This window comes from Arachis ipaensis, chromosome B5 (assembly GCF_059453495.1).
Source record: "Arachis ipaensis isolate K30076 ecotype BB chromosome B5, ASM5945349v1, whole genome shotgun sequence".
Taxonomy (NCBI): Eukaryota; Viridiplantae; Streptophyta; class Magnoliopsida; order Fabales; family Fabaceae; genus Arachis; species Arachis ipaensis.
Window position 1 is genome coordinate 151,439,013 of NC_142440.1, and position 26,897 is coordinate 151,465,909.

General features: G+C 31.6%; 1 pseudogene; it reads right to left on the minus strand.

Annotated features, from left to right (window-relative positions):
* Nucleotides 1-1,450: 1,450 nt before the first annotated feature.
* On the minus strand, nt 1,451-26,688 carry LOC107641334 (lupeol synthase-like; annotated as a pseudogene).
* Between the last annotated feature and the right edge of the window lie 209 nt (nt 26,689-26,897).

A 26,897-nucleotide genomic window follows, 5' to 3' on the forward strand; every position in this document is an offset into this window, starting at 1 on the left:
GTGAAACTCCAAACATTAGAGTGAATAAGATCAAAAGGAGAGCAAGCAAGAGATGAATTATTATGAAAAGATAAAGTTGGTTGTTTTACAATTTGACAAAAAGTGTAATCAAATGACTCATTATTAACTTGACCTAAAATACCTGTAGACATAAGAGGATGCAATTTTACAAAGGAGCTGTGGGCAAGACGGCGATGTCACAAGTGAAGAGTAGATGGAGATGAAACGGAACAGAGATTTGACGTAGAAGGAACATGAAGGTTCTCAAGCTCAAACAATCTTCCGACCTTACATCCCGTTCCGATGATCTGTCCCATCCAACGATCCTGCACACAACAACCAGAAATAGAGAAATTGACATCAAAACCGAGATCAACAAGATGACCGACAGAGATAAGATTAAAGTTTAATTTTGGAATAAAATAAGCATCAAGGAGATAAAACCATTATGGGTCGCATGCAACAGGGAACTATTAGCAGTGTTGATAGAAGGTGCATTTATAGTTGTAGACAAAGACGAGAAAAGATGATGCAAAGGAGACATATGATTAAAACAACTAGAATCAAAATACCATTTAGAATTACCTAGAGGAGTGGAAAGAGCAACAGAAGTATTACTAGAAAAGGATAGAAGTTACTTAAGAAGAGACTCAATGTTGGATGGAGAGACAGAAGGTGGGTTGAGAGAAATAGAGTTAGTGGATTCAATAGTAGCCGCATCAGCAGTAGAAGTAGACACATTCTGAGAGTAGTTGGGACGAGATTGATAATTTTTTTGATATGAACGTGGTAATCGAGTAGAACAGGTACTAATCAAGTGTCTCAAGAGCTTATAATAATGGCATAACAGTTTTAAACAGATGGAGCCAATTGGACCTTTCTGTTTGCATTTATGACATTCAACAGAAGGACAGTCTGAGAAGGAGTGCCCATAACAGTTACAGTTTCGAAAAAGTTTACCCTTTTTGCCAGTGGCAGCAAAGACAGTTTCACTCTTAGGGCGAGTTAACCCCAGGCGTGTTTCTTCAGACTTAAGACGAGGAAGCACATATTTAAGGCTATGCAACGGATTCTGGTGAAGAAGAGAAGCTTTAACCGGCTCATGGTCATCAGTAAGTTCCATAAGGAACTGTATGAGACACGTTCAACTACGATAATCCTCATATGCCTTAGCATCAGCGGAATCTGTAAAAACGGGCTCACAAGAGGTCAATTGATCCCAAATAATTTCTATCAGAGCAAGAAAGTAAAAAATCGCTTGTCCACATTCTTGCTTAAGGCTATAAAACTCCATTAGCAGTTGGTACTGATAGGAGATGTCAGAAATAGTATAACGTTTTGCCAAATGATCCCATACCTCTTTAGCAGTTTCAAAACATTCGAACTGTAAATGAATGCCTGGAGTAGAAGTGTTGCGAAACCAAGTAATAATTTGATGATTTTTACTATATTAATCTTCCAATTTCTCCACAAAGTCTTGCTCAACATCCTCCTTGGATTTGGAGGTGCCATCTTTTGATTTTTCAATCGCAGTTGGTTTAACAGGACAAACAACATCACCAGTCACACAGCACCATAATTTGCAGCCTTTAAGAAATCGTCTCATAGCGTCAACTTAATGAGCATAGTTGGAGCTATTAAGGATAACCGGAATATGTTGAAAAACATCTGGTTTTTCCATAATAACAGAAACAAAGATGAGAAAGAGAAGAAACTGCAAAATTGGGGTAGAAATAAAAAAAACAAAAGACAGAATCGAAAAAAGCTCACAAAAAAATTTTAGGGGGTCCCACTATTTACCACATTAGCAGCTTGGTCAACAGAGGAGGACACGTGGTTACACGTGAGAAGAGGTGAAGAACACGTCAATGCTGATGCGACAAGGATGTGGTACGCGGGTCAAGAGTCAGGTTGGGCCAGGAGGGACGCGGGTTGAGAAACGGGTCCGTGTAGACGTTGCGTGGCACGTGGAACACTATTGGGCCATTTTCCATTTATCCTGGGCGTGGATCCAACGATACTGGAGACGTCTAGAGGAAGGAAGAACTTGAAGCGAACAGTGAGCTTCAGGGGACTCATGATGGCGCGTCTGGTGGTTTCTGGATACGATTCTAGACTCGTTGAACTCGTGACAATGAAACGAAGAAAATGGTAAGAGCGGTGACGAACCGAAGCGTTGAAAAAGAAACAAAAATTAAGGACAAAGAACACTGTTGGAAGAGAAAACAAAAGGATTATGAACTAATTTTGATAAAGAAAAAACTTATGCTCTTGATATCATGTTGAAATGCCAATGGTATTGAAATGTTAGCCAATGGTATTGAAATGCCACGTACATGAATTAATCTGGCGTCACGTACATGAATTAATCCCGTGTTACTGTGGGCTAAGAAAACGGGGAACTGAAAATATATAGTTGTGAACTTGTGATACAAAAAACCGTCCTAAATGTTTCTATAATCTAAAAGAAAAAATTACCAAAAGTATCCATAAAGTTTACGAATATTGACAAAAGTATCTATAAACTAAAAAAATTAACGCTATATCCATGAAAGATGGGTTCTGTACGACAAAAGTATCCAAACCCTAATTTTTGTTGATTTTTTAATAAAATTTTCAAGCTATCTCCACTCTCAACTCACTTTTCCAACCTTTCATAATCCAACCTTCACCTTTATAATTCATACCCAAACCAAATCAATTAAATACCAAAAGAACATAAAAATTTTTAAATTCATTTATCAAATTTCAAATTCACTTTAGTAACCAAAAGCAAAAACAGCTATCAACCATTAAAAATCAACAAATTCATTCATCCAATTTAAAATCTACTTCTGCAAAAATCAGAAACAGAAGTAGCCATCAACCACATTTTTTGTAAATCAATCTCAGCCTTCATAAAAGATAAAAGCAGATTTTAAAAAAATTAGAATAGTATCTTTTTAGTAGTAAATAAATCAATTTCTGGAAAGAAGAAAAATGAAATAGAAAATATTTTAAAAAAGAAATACCTTTTTCTTCGTTGACTATAACATCGTCGACGACAGAACCTCCATCAGTAGCCGCCTCCCTTTCTTCTTCGATTTCTCTTTACCAAATCCTCTTTCTGCATGCAGCAGCACCACGACACTTCTCTCTTTTCAAGCGCGCGACGACAGCATTCTCCTCGGCTGGGTCAGGCGCGCGACGACGACATTTTCCTTGGCTGGAACAGGTGTGCCACAGCAATGTTCTCCTCAGGTTGGGTCACAGGTGCGCGATGAAGGTGTTGTAGTCACCTTGAGTGTGAGAGGGAGAAGCAATAAGAGGGGAGGAGATTGGCGGTGACGGGATATGTGGGTGACAGACGACAGTGAGGATGTAGGAGGAGAGTTCTGTGACTCTGTGAGGGTTTGAGAGAGGGAGAAGTGAGAAGAGAGGGAGCGACGGTAGAATAGGGTTAAGGTCGGGGTAATTTGGAAATTTATTAAAAAATTAACAAAAAATTAGGGTTTGGATACTTTTGTCGTACGAAACCCATCTTTCATGGATACAGCGTTAATTCTCTTAGTTTATGGGTACTTTTGTCAGCATTCGTAAATTTCATGGGTATTTTTAGTAGTTTTTCCAACCTAAAAATCTAAAATTTGAATATTAATATTTAAAAAAATAAAATAAAATAAAATAAAATAAAGAGCATAAAAATTTATATAAAATAATATATGTAAATCTAAACAACAATTTTATATAAAATTTAGTTAATATGTGTCTTAAAAATACAAGATAAAATTTTTTTTCCAAAGTTAAGAATAAAACTCGAACCCGCGATCTATAGGTGAGTATAAGAATTAGGAAGACTATGCTATTTGAGTTATAATTCGTTAGATACATGATAAATTTTTTATTATTAAAAAATTTAAATATTTTTATTTAATAAATATAAAATAAATATATTAAAAATTTAAATTTTTTATATTTTTAATAAAAAATTAATTTATAAATTTAACATATATTTTTAAGATACAAGATAAATAAGAGTTAATAGTCAAAATCGTCTCTGAAAGATACCCTGATCACCATTTTTGTCATCGAAAGACAAAATTAATCGAAATCGTCCCCAAAAAATACATGACTTGGTCACGTTAGTCCTTCCGTTAGTTCGATAATGACGTGTCAAGTTAAGTGCCACGTGGCATGATGATGTTGTGGGTTAATGCCACGTGTCACAAGATGATTGGCTGACGTGTCAGATCAGTGACACATGGCACGCCACGTATCACTTGACATGTAAAAAAGTTATTTATAATCAAAATAGTCCTTGAAAGTTCAGACGTAAGTCATTTTCATCCCTAAAATTTTAAAAATTAATCAAATTAGTCCTTATATAATTTTTTTTATTTTTTCTTGATAATATTAAATTTGAAATCTTTTTTGATACTACTAATTTTAATAGAAATGTAATTGACAAACAAAAAATTAATAATTGTATCTTTTTTTCTTAATTTTTTTTCAATAAAAATTATCTCTCCTTTAATTCTCCTCAAAATCTCTCTTATTCTTTTTTATTCTAAAACATTTTTCTTACATTATTACATTTTACTGAATATATACTCAAAATTAAAATGTATGTATTTGTTAACCTAAACAAAATTATATAATCAAAATAAAAATTTATGTATGTTAACCTAAACAAAGTTATACCACTATTTTTTTTTTACTACATCTTTTTTTTTTTCATTACATATTACTTATATAAAAAAAAAATTAGCCACTACTTTCCAGTATAATATAATTTTAAAAGAGAAAAATGTCATAAAAAACTTGTACCGGCCACTTCAAATTTTGGAAAAGCTACCAAAAATCCTTTTTGTGAGAAATATATATCACCACAATTTGAGGGAAAAAAAACTTGTACTGCAAAGCGATTATTATTCTCGAGCCCCTTTCCATAAAGCCTCTCTGACTATTCCGAATGATCCTTTTCGCCCTGACTCATGCCATATATCGCACGTTTTTTTCACTTGTGACTATTTTCTCCATTTATTGCCGTTATTTTCAAAATTAATTATTTGAATGTCGCGATTTAAAATATATTACTAATATGCCACTATTTTTATATAATAATTAAATATTTTATTCTGTGACAGTTTTCTTATATAAATTTTAACGATCATATTAGATATACATCAAAATTAATAATTAGTATAAAATATATATTAAAATATAAAATGTATATTAAAAATAAATTAAATTATATATATTTATACATAATATATAGTGATTAATTTTGATAACTAATTTTAATGTGTTAATAATATTTTTGTTGTTTTAAACCTCTAAAAATAATTTTAAGTAAATATTTTTATAATACATACTTTAAATGTTCGTGATATAAAAAATTAAAGTATTATTTAAAAATTATATATTAATTTATATTTTTAATGTGCTAATAAAAAGTTATATTTTGGATCTATTTTTCATAATTAATTATATCTAATTCAAATTGCACAATGTGCTATAATATTATTATTTTATTATTATATTTATAAGTATACTTATAATATGTTCAATTTGTTATATATTTTTATATTATTCATGTATTATTATTATTTAATAAATATTTTATATTCAAAATATTATTTATTTATTTATTTTAACTAGCCTATAATTTTATTTCAATTATTATATTATCGTTGGCTTTTTAAAATATTGTTGATTATTTAAAATTTGATATTAAGACTTGTTATATGTATTTAATTTTTTAATTTACAAAATCGTAAATCCAATTCAGTCTAAATCGCTCGAAATTGAATCGGATTGGATCGAACTTTTTTAAAAAATTATCCAATTTAAACCGCACTACAAATAAAATTAATGTTTAGATCGAATAAATTTTTTACTCAAAATTAATCCTAACCATACCACAAACACCTCTAGTGGGTAGCATGTTCTTTACTTCTTTTGTCTTTACTCTTAAAAGAAATAGAGGCGATGAGTAGTACACTAGTACTAAAAAACACGCCCTAGTTGAGCAATATTTATTGTTAATTAAGTTTATATGGGAAACAGATGAGAAGTAACTTTCTCATCAGTTGTGGATGCGTGGAAGTTCATGAGTCATGACTCGTTCGCTAGCTGTGTGACTCAGGATAGGCATAACCCCAACTACTCAACTAGATAATGAAACTTATATCGGTTGGCTAAGATTTAGTTTTCTTACTCAATTTAGTAATGGGATGGGAAAATCAATATATTAATAATGATGTTGACTGTATATTAAAATGAGATATTAGTATAAAATAAAAATATACAATAAAATATAAATATAAAATATATATTAAAAATAAGTTAAATAATATATATATTTATTAAAATTTTAAAAATTAATTCGAATTGTCCTGTTGAATCAGTTGAACTGTGAATCGACGAAATTTGCAATTCGGTTAGAAGTTATAATCGTAAACCGTTAAACTGGTTGAGAATCGGTTAGTTGAACTAAATCGGAATCCGGCCAATTTTAAAAGTTTTCTCAGACGGTGTCATTTTGTTTCAAATTTCAAAGAAATCCTAACCAAATTGCAACACCATCACTCACTCCTCCTTCCACTCCTTTCCTGAATCCGAAAGTAACCCACCCTCCAAACTCTAAAGGTTCAAACTGCAGCCCTAGTCTCCACTCACACATTCACCCTCTCTTAACCAGTTAATCCTAAGGTATCATTTGGAATAGAGACAAAGATTGAGAGATTGAAACTGAGAGATAAAGATTAAAATAAGTCTCAGTATTGTATTTGGTGTAAAGTGGAAGATAAAGACTAAAATAAGAACGAAGTTTTAATTTAATTTGCACAAAGGATAAAGTTGGAATTAATTAATTGAAATAGAGATATTTTAGATATAAAATGTTATTAAAGTTTTAGTTTCCGTCTCAAAAAATTTTAGTCTCTTGTGTCCCCACTTTTTGGAGGTATTGAAATATTGAAATTTTGGGAACAAAGACTGAAATTTTAATACCAGTCTTTGGGCCAACAAACATGATACTGAGTCTCAGTCTTACAATCTCCGTCCCAATACCTCAAAACAAACGCTACCTAAAGGTCTCCCCAGTCCCACGATTCATCAACTCATCAGCCAGCTATCACCAGTTACAGCAGGCAGCAACTCCTACCATCACCGAACTCCTCTCTTCGGCCAGAGCTCACCGTCGCCGCCAGAATTGTGACTGACAGAGGGTGCCGTTGCCAATGTCTCTGGCACTCATTCCCTTCTCCTTGCCGTGGAATCTCTGCTCGGAGCTCTTCTTGTTGCCGTTGCGTGCAAACTGCTCTTACTTGACTGTCGTCTCCTTGTCATAACGAACTCTGTTTCCGACGTCTCTCTCTTCAAGCTCTTTCTCTATCTCTATGAGGTCACTGTCAGCGCTGTGTTCTTCCGAGCTCACACTCTCTCCGAACTCATTCTGTCACCGCCGTTCCTCCCTCAGTGTCTCACCGGTAGGCCACTTCTTCTTTAGTTTCATCTTTATTTTCTAGTTAATTTTTAAGATTCTGAGTTGAGTTTGTGTTATGAAATTGGATTCTGAAGTTATTGTTGGCATGAAGTTTTTTTAATTGTTGCATTTGGTTATGTTGTTGCCGAATTTGTGTTGCTGCTTCATTGTAATTACTAATTTATAATCATATAATTTCTGTTGTTACTGATTTTAGATCTGAAATTTTGGTTGATGATTGCTAAATTGTTGCTTGATTCTCGCAAGATTGCACACATATATGGTTATTAGCGATGACTGAACCATCTTAGAGCTTTTCCTTTCATAACTTGAATCATTGAATGATTAGCAATGACCTAGTGCTATTCTTTTCTATACTTTATATTTTGTATTCTTGGTGTTGATTGAATCATTGAATGATTAGTTCATTGCAGGATTTTTTTAGTTAACTTTTGAAAAAAGAATGTTAATCTTTGTTAAAAGTATACAGAAATTTTGTTAAAATTGTGATCGGCTAAAAATTTTATTAATCTTTATTAAAGTTATGCTAAAAATTTTGTTAAAATCAGAGTGTCTATTTGTTCGTTATGATCAGTCTTTTGTTAAAGAAGATATAAATTTGCCATCTTTATTTTTAATGAAGAAATAGATGAATTGAATTAACTTAATTACATAGATAAGTATATGATCGAATATTAGGTTTGGTTAATTTAATGATTTTTTTTTTGTTTCTTGTGGCTATCTTGATCTTAAATTTCATATAATATTATAAATTTTATACGTATATAAATTTTGACCTTTTGATATTTGTTTTTTTTATATTTGACTAATGGGTTGTATTTAAATGTGATTATGAGAATTTAATTGGAATTATACTTTAAATATATATATATATATATATATATATATATATATATATATATAAATAAAAGATTCATGTTAAAATATATTTATATTTTTGTATATTTGTTTATAATTTGATATATTATTTTATTATAATTCGATTATTTCGATTGAACTACGGTTAAATTGGTTGAATTTTTAAATTAATGAATCAGTAATTCGAACGATTTGATGATCGGTTTAATTTTCAAAACCTTAGTATTTATACATACAAATTCATAATAATAACTAATTTTGATAATTGATTTTAACATACACATAATATAATTTGATTGGATTATAGGAGGAGAATAACAAAATCTATAATTTGGCTATTTGAAATAGCAATTCAATGAAAAAATATTAGCTGAGTTTGGTTTATATTTTTATTTTTAGTATATGATGCTATGATTTCAAAGTGATATATGTATGTGGCAGGGCAGATTAAGAATTTCATCCATAAAAAAAAAAGGATTTTCATCAAAAACTAAATTCAAACAATTTTTCACTTTTCATTCATCGAGTAATCACAATTATTTGACTACTTATAATATTATATCTCAATTTGTTGGGTTTAATTAGGGTAATAATCAGGCAGAAAGTGTGGCTAAAAAAGATTGAGAAACAACTTATTTTTGCCTAACTTCTTTAACAGTGGCTACGGAATTAAGGTAGAGAATATACTGTTGTAGTTTGTAGGTAGTAAGTGCGACACTAGATTGTCTCTTAATTTTGCTAAGTATGCAAAATTGATATATAATATAATACACAAAAATAGAATTAAAAAATAAGAAAAAAAAAAAAAAAGCCATTAGCTACCTTACATTAGTTACATATTGTATTGTGTTGTAAATATATGGGTGGCAAATGAGATAGGCCGTCCCACACTCCCACCCTATCCGCTTTGAGCTTGGTCTAGAATTAGAATACGAGCCTATCTCATTTAATGGTAGACAGGCAAGAATATTTTTTTATTATTTTTCACAAGTTTTAGTCTAAATTTTTTATAATTCTATCAATTAAATATTGGGAGTCACTTACATCAAGTCATCAAGATACCTAAAACAATTTTTTTTAAAATTTTTTTTAATAATTAAAATTTAACACCTGTAAATTTAATTTAACACCTGTAATCGATTAAATTGGATTATTTTTATCAAAATTAGACCGGACAAATCGATTTAGCTAAAAAATCAGTAAACTAAATTTTGAACCGATCTAAATTAATACTTTTTTATAAAAAATGACTACAATACTCCTATTATAGAAAATAACTAAAATACTTCTATTATATATATTTTGAAAATTCTAAATTCTAACCCTTTTCTTCTCTATGCCGTCATAGGGTTAGGATTTAGGATTTTTAAAATTTATATATGTGTATATATATAATAAGAGTATTTTAGTCAATTTTTATAATAAGAGTATTGTAATTAGTTTCTATGAAAAAAGAATATTAATTTAGATTCATTCAAGATTTGGTTTATCATTTTTCAATCAAATTGATTTGTCTGGTTTAATTTTAATAAAAATAACACACTTTAATCGATTATATATATTAAATTTTTAAAATTAAAAAATGTCTTTAAAAAAGACGTTTTAAGTGTCTTTATCTGAGTAGTTTCCTTAAATATTATTATAAATTAAGTTGATAAATTTCTTTTTTTTTTAATAGGAATTGGATTGGACATTTTGAAAAAAAGAATTAAGTGGACGTTTCGTAGGTTTATCCGCTCCGCCTCGCTAATATCCGTGAGTTAAGTTAACGAGATGGGGTAAAAGAGTTTTTTTTTTTCTTTAAAATGAGTTTAATTTTTTAGTTCAACTTGTTTTTTTGGCAGGTTAAGCGAGATGATTTGGTAGACTTGGACCCATTTGTTATTCCTAATTGTAAAAGCATGGGCTACAAATTCATACCTATTGTATTATATAAAATGATTAGCTCATGTATCATATTGTATTATAACAAATTTAATCTATATCCACTAGGGTAAAAGTCCATAATTTTATGTTTTTAAATTAGAGACGACCCGGTCAATGAGTAATAGCTCAAATAGCATAGTCTCTCCATACTCAATTAAGAAGTTACGGGTTCGAGTCTCATATCTTTGGTAAAAAAAAAAAAAATTAAAGACGACCCATGAAATATGTCCAAAGCAATGATGTAATTAAGTAGTGAAGTTGGTTAGTGTAAAGAAGAGTAATTCTGTTATACTGTTTCGGCTTGCATGTGTGTCAAGACACTATCACGGTTTCGCTTACTAGTATATAGGAGGAATGCTAGGAGGCCAGCAACTTTTGTGATTTGTAGCTATCAAATAGTCATCAATAATGGTTTTAATGGTGTGAGATTGGTGTGAAATTTCATCCAATGGCTCACTTTTCTTTGCTGGTTACATGCTGGCCAGAATTTAACAAAATTGTTGGCTTTGTAGACTTTTCCAGTATATAGTGCTTACCCATTTAACAGCCCCAGCTCAGCCCGAACAAAATATTGGATTTTGTATTTTGTTAACTTGCATCATTTTTTCCAATATAGCTTCACATTTGTTATTTTCAGCCACATACATATTGCCAATAATTTTCTTTCATATAATATGAATTGAAGCAGGAGCAGGATTACTAATTCTGACCAAAAAAATAAAAGTAGGTTAACTAATTAAAGCACGACCAAGGATTATAATATTCATTGGAGACAATCAAATACAGTAAGAAATAAAATATTCATATAAATTTTGCTTAGATTATTGTTTATTACAGAGCAAGTACGATGATTGAAGAAAGACAACTTGTATCAAAGTCAAACAAATACATACGAAATACGAAACACCTTTTACATATTGTACACAAGCAACCATATTATTATTATAAAAGTAACTTAGAAACGTGTAGAAGTAAATTCGAGAATTTGATAACTTTGGTAATTAAATTATTATATAGATGTAGTTGTTCATGCATGCAAAACTCTCCCAAAGCCCATATTGGAAAGATGTTTCGATATGATGCATAGTTGATGGTACAGTTCCTATAAAACATTCCTGTGGCATCCTGTAATTTTTTTTAAATAATTGGATCGGAAATTATTAAAATTATACTGATGACAGAAACACACACATCATTTACCAAGTGCTAAGAAAATTGATTTATGGAGTAATTACCGGTTGAGGAAAGTCTCCATCTTCCATTTGTGAATTAATTATTAACTTTATTCCTTTGTGTATGGGTGTAGGATCAATCTCAGCCTTAACCAAAACTGAAGTAACTAGCACAAGCAATATACATATTTTGCATCTAAAAATCTTCATTCTCTCATAACATAAAATAAAGAAATGGGAGAAAAAGGAACTTCATTCTCTCGTTTTAAATTTTAATACAGTACCATCACATATACTGTCGATCATGTTTTATATCATCTCCTGTATTCATAATATTTGTTATTTTAGTTATTTGTATACCAATTAAGAAATAAAAAGACGAAAATTGATTACCACTACCTTCAATTCACAATATCTGCTACCTTAAAAATATTATTGATTCGATATATTTGTCATTTCATATTTTAATGTAACGTTTATTAAATATTTACAAAACCATTTTTTTTAGTCATAAAATATTTTACATAACTTAGCCTTCAAAGCCCTTAACAAAATATTAAACACACACACACACATATATTAGGTTATTTTTGGTTTCGGGTACCAACCTGCCCTGCGTTAATAAGTGCCAATAAAGCCCATGAAGTTTGAACTATATTTATGCGGTGATCTTCTGTATTTTTGTACACCTGTTTGAGAAGAAAATTAACATATAATGTGAGTAGAACTATGTAACCAAATTCTTCACTTTATTTTAGCATGGTGCACAATTCAGAGCAAAAGGAAAGTAATATCGACCTTGTTTGGGCATGACAAGTAACTTTCACCCCAACCACCATTAGGAAGTTGTTTTGACAACAAAAATTCACATGCTTTGCGAAACGAAGCACTGTTATGGTAGTTCTTTCCAACAGCTTTTAGTGCCTCTACAGCAAACCATGTGCCATATGTATAGCAAATCCCCCCAACAACCATACCTGTATCACCGTTAATTAGTTGATATATCCTTTTTACGGCTAAGAATTCGATGGTCTCAGAACGTTTAGAGCATTAAATGTCCCAGAATAAAACATATTTTTAAAGTTTTTTAATAACTGTTAAATAGTTTTTTTCTAATTTTAACTACAAATTAACCCCATATATTTTATTTAATTATAAAACGTATTTTTTTATTTTATAAATTATTATTTTATTATTTATTTATTATGTTTATTAATAATAAAAAACAAATACAAAAACGAATTAAATCTTCTATTAATCATAATAAATATTTGAGAAAAAGACAAATAGGTCTCTGACCTTTTGTCCCGTAGATATTTTTGTCCCTGACCATTGAAAAATACTTTTAAGTCCCTGACCTTCACAAAACTTGGACGGATCAGTCCCTCCGTCTAAATGCCTCCGTCAGGGACTGATCCGTCCAAATGTCTCCATCAAGGACTGATCCGTCCAAGTTTTGTGAAGGTTAGGGACTTAAAAGTATTTTTCAATGGTCAAAGACGAAAATGTTCGCGGGACAAAAGGTCAGGGACCTATTTGTCCTTTTCTCTAAATATTTTAACAATCCTAATCCATTAGAATTTTATTCTTGATTCGTTACCTCTACAAATGCTGGTGGTGAAATCGTGTTTTTTGATAATTCAATCGATTGGACATAAAACACAATGGATTGAATTACTGATTTTCCCAAAATTCAATCGATTGAAATTGATACACAATAAAAATACACTACAGGTGAGAGGATACACTGCAGAGGTGTCTTCCTAACACAGCCGCTGCTCCAGTTTTGTTTGTTCCACTCCTCTGAATTCCTTGGAACATACCCTCTCAAACAAGTGCAGATAGGTGAAGTTTTAGTGTCGCAACTTGCAAACACTCCACACTTGCCATAAACACCGCACTCAGTGTTAATAACAGACCACATCATGGACCATTGCTTCTTTGAATAAACCACTAGTATTCGTTTAAGTTTCCATCTCAGCACCCAACGCGCCAGAGAAACGGATCGCGGAGACTTCCTTCGCTGAGGTCACTAGAGACGGCGCCATGATGCTGTTTGGATGCCCGAAAATGGTTGCAAAGTGCAAGAAAACGCTGGAGAAAATGTCCAGGATATGTACGAAGCGATTTCGGAAAACTGGCCGCAGATCGAATCCATATTAAATTTGAATTTCAATGGATTAAATTTTGAAAACTTAAAATTCAGTTGATTATGTTTTATGTCTAATTGATTGAATTAACAAGAAACACGATTTCACATCAACAATAAAATTCTAATTGACTAGGATTGCTAAAATATTTATTATGATTAATAGAAGATCTAATTCATTTTTTATTATTAATAAACATGATAGATGAATGATAAAATAATAATTTATAAAAAAATAAATTTTATAATTAAATAATATATAAAAAATTAATTTATAATTAAAATTAAATATGGACTATTTAGCAGTTATGAGACCTCAAGTTGCTTTGGAGCATTCAATCGATTGGATAGTATAAGCAATCGATTGAATTTTAAAAAATCAACATTTTAGTCATCATTCAATCGATTGATTTTTGCGAAAATCATGCTGCCTTACAATTTTCAATCTATTGTTTTGTGATAACCTGTAGTCCAATCGATTGAGTTATGGAACCTGGAATTCAATCGATTGTTTTGATAATCCAATTGATTGATTTTCAAAGAAACACGATTTCACAGCACTGGACGAACGTCACGGATCAAATATAAACTTTTAATCGATTGGAATGGCCAAAAAATTTATTATGATTAATGAAAGATCTAATTCGTTATTGTTTTTTATTTTGATTGTTAATGAACATAATAGATGAATGATAAAATAATAATTTATAAAATAAAAAATAATTTTTATAATTAAATAAAATATACGGGGTTAATTTGTAATTAAAATTAGAAAAGGACTATTTAGCAATTGTTAAAAAAACTTAAAAAACATGTTTTGTTATGGGACCATTTAATGATCCAAACATTCTAGAACCATCGAATCCTTAGTCCCTTTTACTATAAACTTTGAATAAGTTCTCAAAATCCAATCGGTTATCGAACAAGTAAAATTAAGAGTTTAAAAATTTAATAAAGATTAAGTGCTTGTTTGGGTGTTATTATTTTGATTAAAAAAAAATTTTTTTTCAATGAAAAAATATCTTTTTTTATTTTTTAGCGTGTTTGACAAATTTATAATAGTAAAAGTAAAAGCACTAAAAAAATAAAAAAAAAACATATTTTTTGAGAAGCTGTAATTTATAATTTTTTTTAAAAGATATTTTTTCCTTAAAAAAAGATGTTTTTCATATAATAAATAAACAAAAAAGTACTTTTATATTGTTATACCCAAACATAATTGATAGATAAAAATATATTTTTGCATATGATACCCAAATATAAAATTACTTTTACTTTTTCATAAAATCTTTAAAAAAAAGATAACTCGAAAAAAATCTTTTTTTTAGAAGCTCACCCAAACAAACCCTAAATTGAATATAATAAAATAATATTTATATAAAATATACATTTTTAAAAAAATTAATTTTTTATTTATTATTTTAAATTAACCAACTGCTATTAGTTCAATAGATTAATCAATTTTTTATTAATTTTTTTTGGTTTTTAATTAATTTATTGTTAAGCGATTTTTGTTCTCATCAAAACTGATCTAAGTTCTCAATTAGTAAATTTTTTTTTTTTACCAAAAATAAGAAAACTTAAACACACAACCTCTTAGATGAAAATAAAAAGATTATGTTATTTGAGTTATAACTCATTCACCTCAATTAACAGAAGTTATTAGCAAAAGAAAAATACAATACCATGAACCGTCTAGATTTTGTGCATTTTCAATGTAACGGATTGCCTTAGAAATGGAGTGATCTATTTCTTTTCTTCTGTGATTTGTGTATAGCTCTCTAAATGTGACCAACCCTTGTACTATTGATGATGTGCACTCCACATACCTAGTTCACAATATATTGTTAATCAGAAAGAATAAGAATCAATTTTTAGTTATTTAATATTAATTAATTTTTATTTTTTAACTCTAAGCATTTTTATTTTTTTTAAAATTCAAAGTTTAAATTTTATAGTTTCAAATGTAGGATTAAAATTTTATAATTTAAAATTTATAATTTAAAATAAATAAAATAATTTTTTAAAAAATTAATTAATATTGACTGAAAATGATTGATTCTGTAATATTATTCATTATTAATATATACATTTACACACTTTTCTTGTTTCATATTATATTGATTTAGTGTATTCATATATTTGAAAATAATATTTGTCAAATTAATTTATAAATATTACAAAAAAAAAATAGGGTTAAAATTGGCATCAACATAAAATAATAGTAACATACACGCAAATTTATTCAACTATGCTATATATATATATATATATATATACAAAAAATTAGTTATCAAATTAGTTATTTATATAATACATATTGAAATACATAATACAGATTAAAAATAAATTAAACAATATATATATATTTATATTCAAATACATATTACTAATTTTTTTGTATATATAGCATTTTTAAAACGTATTTATCAAGTTTAAATCTTACTCAGTTTCAACGAGAACGCTTTCAAAGAATTCTGTTGGATTGAATTTATGCAGTAATTAGAATTGTGTTACACAACTAATAAGAAAGTCCTTAATTAATCTTGCCACCAAAAAATGCCTTCCAATGTTTTTTTACCTCCAGCCATCGGTAGGCTCTCTGAGGCTCCCAAATAGAGAAACCGCCATTATTACTCTGTAGTTGAGATCAAAGGACTTGTGAGAATCAAATTTCAGTATTAAAGAAAATGTTATTTTTATGGTTAGTTTGGATGATTGCCATTGACAACCATTAAAAAGTATAGAAAGATGTACGCTTATTTTACACATACACATTCTTATAGAAAAATACACACTTGCCTATTTTTTAATAGTTATTTTAAAACCATAATAAAACTGACATTTTTATGATTATTTTGCCAGTAAAATGTGGAATTTGCTAATAAATACTCTCTTTTAGTATGATTGCTCAGATTATAAAACTATTTTTTAATTAAATCCACGGATTCATTATTATTAGAAATAAAAAGAACCTCTTTTTTCCATATAAATTTTCTATTTCTTCATGCTTAATGACTAATTAATACCAAATCGTTAAGCCGGGTTACTTTGTCATTTAGTTTTTATTAGAGCTATGAATTGACAAAAATCAAAATAGTTATTTACTCTTGAACGAGGTATAAAAGATTTGAGTAGTAGTTAAGGAATTTATTGAAATTATTAATAATGAGAGAAGTTCTAAATATTTTTTGTTCAACCAGAAATTCTAATAAAACTAAAGTTATGAGTATTTAATTATTAGTATGAACTGAAATTATAAAATTTTACAATATAAATTCACGTATTTTTACTTGAATCCAAAATATAGTTAAAAATAAATAAAAACAACATGAAGTTTGGGGGGACCCATACTTGTAGAGAGAGAATAACATTCACGTCATCATATCCGTGTTTCCATTTTTACCCCAACCAAATCAGTTGGCATTTTGGACAATATGAGAGCAACCTATATATAGATAAAAATAGGATGACAAATTCAGTAGCAAATTTGAACATTATATGACACCAAAAACTAAATGTGGACATTATATCTAGTGTACATATATTATGAGAGTTGAAAAAAAAAAAAAAGATAAACATCATCAGATTTATTTGATAGAATACGGGGTGAACCTTTAGTCCTTCCGCTGTGCAATCAGAGACTTGCCAACCTTGATCAAGAATTGAGAATGTCCATGCCCCTTTTGAGATGTGTCTATGCATTGACAAAAAATCACCGGAATGGTTTTCACGAACCTTCAAATTAAATCAAAAGCTTATGTCAGTAAAAATTATTATTTCTAACTAAGATATATGCTAAGTGAATGGATATATTAAGAAGTTGTCAATAAAATCATAAAACTAATATTTCAAAAATTTATATATAACGTAATTTTTTTTTAAAAAAAACTTTAAATTTATATAACGTATTAGATAGTACACAAAGTTATTACCTTTGAAGCCTTCACAAACTCATGTGCTATTTCTTAAGGCAGCGTTTGGTTTAAGAGACATAGACACTGAGATATAGACACAGTGGTATACGGTGATACATGTCTGCTGTTTGGTTTGGTGAGACACAGATTTTCGAAGGACACAGGAAGACATGGATAGACACAGAGACATTAAATTTGTGTACCTCCAATTTGGTGAGACATTAAGACACAACTTGTGAGACACTAATTTTTTTACTCTTTTACCCTTATTAAAATTTTAAAATTTATCCTCTTATCTCCCAAAACCTTTCTTTTTTCTCTTCCTCTTTTAGATTTTATAATTAAATTTATCTTTCTATTTTCTTCAAAAAAAAATTGTACATTTAATTTTTTATTTATTTAAATTTTCATTAATCTTTGATAAATTTTGAGCTTTAGTTTTTTATTTTTTTCAAAAAAAATATTTATTTAATATTTGAATGATAATTTAAGATGATATTAGAAGAAATAAAAAATATTAAAAGAAATAAAAATTCAATGGTGATGACATGTAGTGTTTGGGATAATGGATGTACAGTAATAATAGTAAAATTTGTGGTAGAATGAAGGGTAATTCAGTCTTTTTAAAATATGTGTGTCTTGTTCTTTATTTTTACTAAACACAATACATAGACACAAATATTTTATGTCCATGTCTATGTCTTTGTGTCTATGTCTCATCATATACATCAACCAAACGGAGTCTAAGTGTAGGTCCATACTTTTCAATCATATTGCAAGCTATTATTGCTTGAAAAAGTACGGAGAGCCAATAGTTTTAGATTTTTAGTGTATAATGTGTATAATAAGTTAAAAAAAAAAGTATTTTAAAAGAGAAAGTATTGGGAATCAATATTAATTGTGTATAATATGTACAATAAATTAAAAAAAGATAAAATTAAAATTAAAAATTAGATCATTAATTAATTATTTAATTTTAAATTTGAAAATTTGAAAATTAAAATTAGTATTTAAATCCATTCACACTATATATGGTTATTTCTAATCTTACCGTCACCTCTAATACACGTCCAAAACTCACCGTTATCTTCTTCGGTTCTCACCTCGCGTCACTGAATTTCTCACCGGCAATACCAAGGCCGCCGCATCCTCCCACCGACACCATCCTCACCTCCACCGGTCAGCCCGATGCGCCTCGCCCTCCGACGCTCAACCTAATGTTGCTGCCGCTATTTTCGTGCCTCTCTTCCGAACTGGCTTCATTTTCTCCCATTCCTTCAAGCCTCTTCTCACCGATGATACTACCATGGTCTTCTTCTTCTTCGGATCCAAGCATGGTTAGCTTCTTTCATGATTTGAGCCCTATACTTCACAACAGTGCCGCTTTGGTCATGACTAGTCCTTCAAAATTATGTTTCACCACAATAATAGTTTCTTCTGTTTATTCATCTTCTTCTTCTATTTTAATGGTCAATTTAGGATGGTTATTTTAGTAGGTATGCGGATGGTTATTTTATTTTTATGTAGATGATTATTTTGATTGGATTAAGTTTAGTTATATATAATTAAAATATGTTAGATGTTCAATTCATTAGGTATGCGGATGATTATTTTAATTGTAAGGTCCCACATCGGTTGGAGCGGGGAACGAAGCATGCCTTATAAGGGTGTGGATACCTCTCCCTAGCATGACGCGTTTTGACGAGTGAGTGTGGGGGGCTTCGGCTATCATCCCTATCGTCAAAGGCAAAACCGTGAGGCTTTGTGTGCCAAAGCGGACAATATCGTGCTAGCGGGTGGTCTGGGCTGTTACAGATGGTATCAGAGCCGAAACCTAAATCGATGTGCCAGCGAGGGCGCTGGGCTCCCCTAGGGGGGTGGAATGTAAGGTCCCACATCGTTGGGGAGGGGAACGAAGCATGCCTTATAAGGGTGTGGATACCTCTCCCTAGCATGACGCGTTTTGACGAGTGAGTGTGGGGGGGTTTCGGCTAGCATCCCTATCGTCAAAGGCAAAACCGTGAGGCCTTGTGTGTCAAAGCGGACAATATCGTGCTAGCGGGTGATCTGGGCTGTTACATTAATCCTTAAGTGGATGGTTATTTTTATTAAGGGTGAGTGGCGTGTGGCAAGCCAAGTAGCGGCGGTGAAATGGGATGATTATTGATGAAGGTGGGGTGGCCGCCGGTTGAAAAAGAAGAGAGTATTGGAGGATTTCAAATGGTTATTTTTTGGAAATAACTAACTGGATTTTTTAAAAATTTAAAAATTAAAATTGGAGAATTTGAAATTTGAAATTTGATGTGAAATAACTGAATAAGAGTTTTTAAATTTATTATTTCATGGGTAATTTTTATTTTTAATTTATATTAGGCTAAATAAACAGCCTATTGTACACATTGTATAAATACCCCATTGGCTCCCTAGCGGGACTCATTTTAAAAATAAAAAATCAGATTTTTAATTAATTATTTAATAATTATTTAAATTTAGATTTTAAAATTTAAAAAATTAGGATTAGTAGTTAAATACTTAAATTCATTCACACTACATATAGTTCCTACACCAAATCCAAGCAGAGTCGTCATCCTCCATCTGCTACCGACACCCACTCTGCGCCTCACAATCCCCTCTCTCCTCATCAGCGACAACCATCCGAAAACTAGGTAACCCAAACCTCAGCACCGCCGTCCCCCTTCCTGAAGCAGCACCATCCCCCTTTCGCGGTCAGCGACGTCCCGCCCTCCCGGAGCAGTGCCGCACTGCCCCCTCTGCTGTCGGAGCCTCACCGCGAATATAACCCTTTTCCTTTTCCTCACGTAGCCATGTCGCGACGTTGCCATAGACTCCAGCCGATGCCGTCACGGGTTCTCACATATGCCGTCAAAAGCTCAACGATGCCGCTGTTTAAATTAACCGTGTGAGTATGGTAGATGTAACGTACGCGTGCTTGAAGACAATATCAAATCAAATATTCAATTGCTTACTTTTGATTCTCACTCGTATCTCCTTATCTGTCCAAGCTTCTTTTTTTTTTCTATTTTTTGTTTCTCCAGTTTTATGGTTACATCAAATTATAAGACTCATGTGTCAAATTATACATTTTTTATTTTAATAAAAATTAAATTGTTGGATGATCATAGTTGTTTCTTCTGTTTATTCATCTTCTTCTTCTATTTTAATGGTCAATTTAGGATGGTCATTTTAACAGGTATGCAGATGGTTATTTTAATTTTTATGTAGATGATTATTTTGATTGGATTGGGTTTAGTTATATATAATTAAAGAAAAAGTCTAAGGGGCCAGCAACTTTATTAAATTTTGGCCAGCATGTAACCAGCAAAAGAAAAATGAGTAATCCTACACCATTGGATGAAATCTCACACCATTAAAAACATCATTGATGGCTACAAATTACAAAAATTGCTGGCCTCCTATCACTTCTCATAATTAAAATATGTTAGATGTTCAATTCATTAAGTATGAGGATGATTATTTTTATCCTTAAGTGGATGATTAATTTTACTAAGGGTGAGTGGAGTGTGGCAAGCCAAAAAGGAACGGTGAAATAGGATGATTATTGATGAAAGTGGGGTGGCTGCCAGTTGAAAAAGAAGAGAGTATTGGAGTGAAATGCTTTAGTAAATTAGGATTTCAGATTATTATTTTTTTAAAATAACTAATTGGATTTTTTAAAAATTTAAAATTTGAATTGGGGAATTTAAAATTTGATGTGAAATAATTGAATAAGAATTTTTGAATTTATTATTTATCTCTATTAGATTAAATAACCATCCCATTGTACACATTGTCAAGATTTCTCATTAGCTCCCTAACGGGTATACCAAAAGATACATCCCACAATTGACTACCGATATCCTGCACAATGTTCTGAAAACCGGTTCGAATCGGCCAGTCGAACCGGTCGAACCGTGAATGGACCCAAAAACGATTCGGTCAATCAACATAACCGCAAAATCTAAAAACCGGAATTGAACCGGTGAACCGGCTGGTAACCGGTCGGTCGAACCAAACCGTGACCCGACCGGTTTTTTGGCTATCAACAAAACGCTGCCGTTTCCAAGGTTCTGAAACCCTAAATGGCTAAATCAATTACCAAATCCCTAATTTCCTTCTCAGTTCTCATTCATCGAGCTTCACTGAAGCTGCCTCAGAGGTGAGAACGCCTCAGTGCCTCACTTTCACACGGGTCGAGCCACCGCCGTCGAGCCACCACAACAACCGTCGAGAACTGAGAACGCCTCACTCTCACACGGGTCTAGCCACCGCCGTCGAGTCACCGCCGTCGAGCCACCGCAGCAGCCGTCGAGAACTGAGAACGCCTCACTCTCACCGTCGAGAACTGAGAATGCCTCACTCTTACCGTCGTCCCTTTGCTGTCCCCCACTCTCCCTATTGCATGTTCTGTTGAAGCCTTGAAGGTGCTTTCGAGCTTCCAGAGTTCCAGGTAATATTTTTTTTAGTTATGGTTGTTTGATTTCTGATGAGTTTGATTGAGTATTTCTTTGAATCTTTGATTTTGTGAAGCTCTGTGACAGTCACATGATGAACACCGAAACTGTAAACTTTGAAATTCTGTCTCCCTATTTTATTTTTCTTTGAACTGTGTAGTGTGAAACTCTGTGAACTGATTCAACTGATCCTGCTAAATTGAACTATGAACTTTGGTTAATAATTGTTGTTTACTGATTACTGAAACTGAACTGATTTTGGTTTGTTTACTGAACTGGATTTTGTTGTTTGTTGAATAATTGTGAATAATTTTGAATAATTTTGGATGTTGTTTGTTGTGAACTTGAGAGTTGAGAGGATTGCTGGTAATGTTTAGGTATGGATGAAAGTATCAACCAAGAACTACCTAGGAATAATAATGCTGAAACTAATTCTGCTTTGAATGATTGATTGTTGAAGCATGATTAATTGTTGAAGCTGATTGCTTGAAGGGTGAAGCATGATTAATTGTTGATAGATTTTTTTTTCTTGTCTCTGTTTCCAGGAAATCATTCAGCTATCCTTTTTCTCTCAACCTGATGGCCCAATGATTGGAAATGGCTCCTTTAAATCGTCAATTCTTATTTCCAGGGTATGAATGAGTTTCTATTCCTTCATAACTACCTACATTTGTATGTTTTCTTTTGTTGTCATATTGATTTTTGTTTATTGATAGTATAAAAGAAGGATTTTATTTGGGTCCACCACCGAAAGATAAGCTTCCCAAGGTATATTATCCTTTGTTAAACTTTTGGATATTACCACTGATAATATATAATCCTGTTTGTAATATTTGTGCAGAATTCTACACAAGGTTCTGTATTGTTAGGGGCAATTTCGTATGGAAAACTGTCATTTTCAGAGGGGGAGAATAAAAATCCAAAAAAGCACCCTGCATCATATCAACTAATAATACACAAGGTTCTGTATTGTTAGTGATTAAATGTTTGTTCTAAACCCTGCTGCTGCTGTTTTTTAATTTATGAGTATGCTATTTTTGAATTTTTGTTGTTAGATTTATTGATTTCAGAGTTTAGGGTGATTCATGAAATTGAGAATTGGATTGTTGGTACTTCTCTATATGTATACTTGTTCTATGTCTTGGTGCTGAGTCTCACAAATATTCTCAATTACTTACAGCTATGATTTCCTTCTTGAATGAGATTTTATTTTTCCAAAAGAAATCATAGAAGATTAGGGTTGTGAATTTTTTAATTGAGTGATGAGTGTAAAGTTGAAGATGATGATGACAAAAGTGCTTGGAAACATATATTTTAAGAGTGTTTTAAAATTTTTTTTGAGTTTATAAATTGATAAGATCATATAGTTTTGGTGTGTTTATTTATATTTTATTTATTATTTTATTATAAAACGATTTTTTTGATTCAACCACGGTCGAACCGGTTGAACCTGTAAATCAGTAAACCAATAGCTAGAGCGGTTCGATGACCGGTTTGGTTTTCAGAACCTTGATCCTGCGTTAAAGGTCTTCAATTGCTATAATCAATAACCGTAAAAAGTAATAACATATATTCTTTAAAGAGAAAGTAGGGAGAGCTAATAGTTTTAGTGTACAATGTGTACAATAAACTTAAAAAAAAGTACTTTAAAAATTAAAAATAATATTTTTAATTAATTATTTAATAATTATTTAAACTTAGATTTTGAAATTTAAAAAATTAGGATTAGTAGTTAAATTCATTCACACTACATATAGTCCCTACCAAATTCTAACGGAGCCGTCACTCTCCATCTGCTACCTACATCCACTCTGCGCCTCAGTCCCCCTCTCTCCTCATAGTTGGCGGCAACCATCCAGCGACCAGGTAACCCAAACCTCAGCACCGCCGTCCCCCTTCCCAAAGCAGTGCCATCCCTCTTTCGCGATCAGCGACGTCCGGCCCTCCCGGAGCAGCGCCGAGCCGCCCCCTCCGCCGTCGGAGCCTCACCGCGAATATAACCCTTTCCTTCCCCTCACGTAACCGTGCCGTTGATGCTGCCGCAGACTCCGTCCGATGCCGCCACAAGTTCCCGCATACACCGCCAAAAGCTCAACGATGCCGCTGTTTGAATTAACTATTTGAGTATGGTAGATGTAACGTACGCGTGCTTGAAGACAATATCAAATCAAACACTCAATTGCTTACTTTTGATTCTCACTCATATCTCATCATCTGTTCAAGCTTTTTTTTTTCTATTTTTTGTTTCTCCAGTTTTATAGTTACATCAAATCATAAGACTCATATGTCAAATTATATATTTTTCTTTTTTTTTTAATAAAAATTAAATTGTTGGATGATCATAGTTGTTTCTTTTGTTTATTCATATTCTTCTTCTATTTTAATGGTCAATTTAGGATGGTCATTTTAACAGGTATGCGGATGGTTATTTTAATTTTTATGTAGATGATTATTTTGATTGGATTGGGTTTAGTTATATATAATTAAAATATGTTAGATGTTCAATTCATTAGATATACGGATGTTATTTTTTTCCCTAAGTGGATGGTTATTTTTATTAAGGGTGAGTGGCATGTGACAAGCCAAGAAGCAACGGTGAAATAGGATGATTATTGATGAAGGTGGGGTGGCCGCCAGTTGAAAAAGAAGAGAATATTAGAGTGAAATATTTTAGTAAATTAGGATTTCAGATGATTATTTTTTTGAAATAACTAACTAGATTTTTTTAAAATTTGAAATTTGAAATTGAAAAATTTGAAATTTGAAATGGAATAACTGAATGAGAGTTTTATGAATTTATTATTTATCTCTATTAGACTAAATAACTAGCCTATTGTACACATTATCAATATTTCTCATTGGCTCTCTAGCGAAATTCTACTTTAAATATATTAGCATAAGTGGTAAAAATTTAGATAGTGTTCTATAATGTTATGATATCGTTTTTTTTTTTAAATTTAAGCGAATAAAAAAATAATATAAATTGTTATATTTTTATACACTCTTTTAAATAAAGTCATTTTTTGAATTTGTTTAAATTTTACATAAGTATTTTTTTATTTATCTTATACTATTTTTTTTTGGTTCATCAAAGATTAAACTGTAGACCTTTTAAACTTAAAACTATAATATTATATTATAATACTATTTTTTTTAAAATTTAAACTAATAAATTTAAATTGCCTTCAGGAGAGGATTTTAGAACATCTTCAAGCTTTTCAACTTCAAAGACCTTTTCAATAAGTGGTTCAATCATATCAATTCTCAAACATCCCTCAAAATTCTCAGAGTGTTGCAAGGTTTTTAAGACATTGAGAACAATCTCTTCTTCATTGACCCTCAGAGTTAATTCACCCTTCTGAACATCTATAAAGGCTATTCCTGTGACTAAGAAAGGTCTTCTAAGGATGATAGATGCATTCTTGTTTTCTCCATATCCAAAATCACAAAGTCAGTTGGGAAGATAAAATGCCCTACTTTTAAAAGTAGATCCTCTACCACTCCAAGAAGGTACTTGATAGAGCGATCAGCAAGCCGAAGACAAATTCGGGTGGGCTTTATCTCATCAATATGGAGCTTTCTCATTACTGATAGAGGCATAAGGTTGATGCTAGCTCCAAGGTCGCAGAGAGCCTTCTGGATCGTAGTGTCTCCGATGGTACAAGGAATTAGAAAACTCCCAGGATCCTGCAATTTTTTCCGGGAGGTTTTTCTGGATGATTGCACTGCACTCTTTGGTAAGTATCACTGTCTCAACTTCTTTCCAATCCCTCTTGTTACTCAACAATTCCTTCATGAACTTGGCATAAAGAGGCATTTGTTTAAGGGTCTCTTCAAAGGGGATGTTGATCTCAAGTTTCTGAAAGACTTCCAGAAACTTGGAGAATTGCTTGTCTTTTTTTTCTTTCTAAAGTTTCTGAGAGTATGACAATTTGGCCTTGTATTATAGAGCCATTTGTATTGCATGATGTGTATCAAGAGTGACCAGAAAGTGGTTGTCATGGTGCTTGGAGGGGGCGTTCTTTAGATCCTCATGGGCGTTCAACGCCCTCCCTGGCTCTCTTGCTGGGCGTTCAACGCCCTCCTTGGCACTCTCTGTTTCTGTAATTTCTTGCTCCGGTGTCTCTTTTTCACCCAATTTCTCACTGCTCTTAGGTTGAGTGATCACTTTCTTGTCACTTCTCAATTGAACTGCCTGGCACTCCTCTCTATAATTAGTAACCATGCTAATGGGTGAGGTTTGCTCGGGTATTCGTTGGTCTAACTGGTCTATTTGCCTCTCCAGGTTCCTAAAGGAGGCTCAGGCTTTCTGTGTAAAGCTTTATTGGCTTTTTGAGAGCTCCGCAACAATGGATGCCAAGTCAGGAATACTCTGAGATTGAGGAGGCTATGAAGAAAAGTTGTTGACTTGATTCTAAGTAAAACCTCCTACGTAGTTAGCCTGCTCAGGTATACACTGGTCATAGTTGTAAGTTCCACTTTGAGGGAAGTTACCACTCATATCATAGGGAACATCAGAGGGGGGAGCATTGTGAACTTTAGCGATTGAGCTCTGCAGGCTACTCAATTGTGGAGTGATAAGACTCATCTGTTGATATAGGAGTTTGTTTTGAGCAAGAATTGTATCTACAACATCTACTTCCATAACTCCATTCTTCACTAAAGTCCTATCTGATGAGTATAAGTACTGGTTATTGGCAACCATCTCAATGAGCTCATTGGCCTCTTCAAGTGTCTTCTTTATTTACAGGAAACCACCTGCTGAATTATCTAGAGACATCTTGGCCATATCAAGAAGTCCTTCATAGAAAATATGTATCCTGACCCATTCTGAGAACATGTCAGGAGGACACTTTCTGAGCATCAGCTTGTACCTCTCCTAGGCATTATAAAGGGACTCACTTTCTCCTTGCC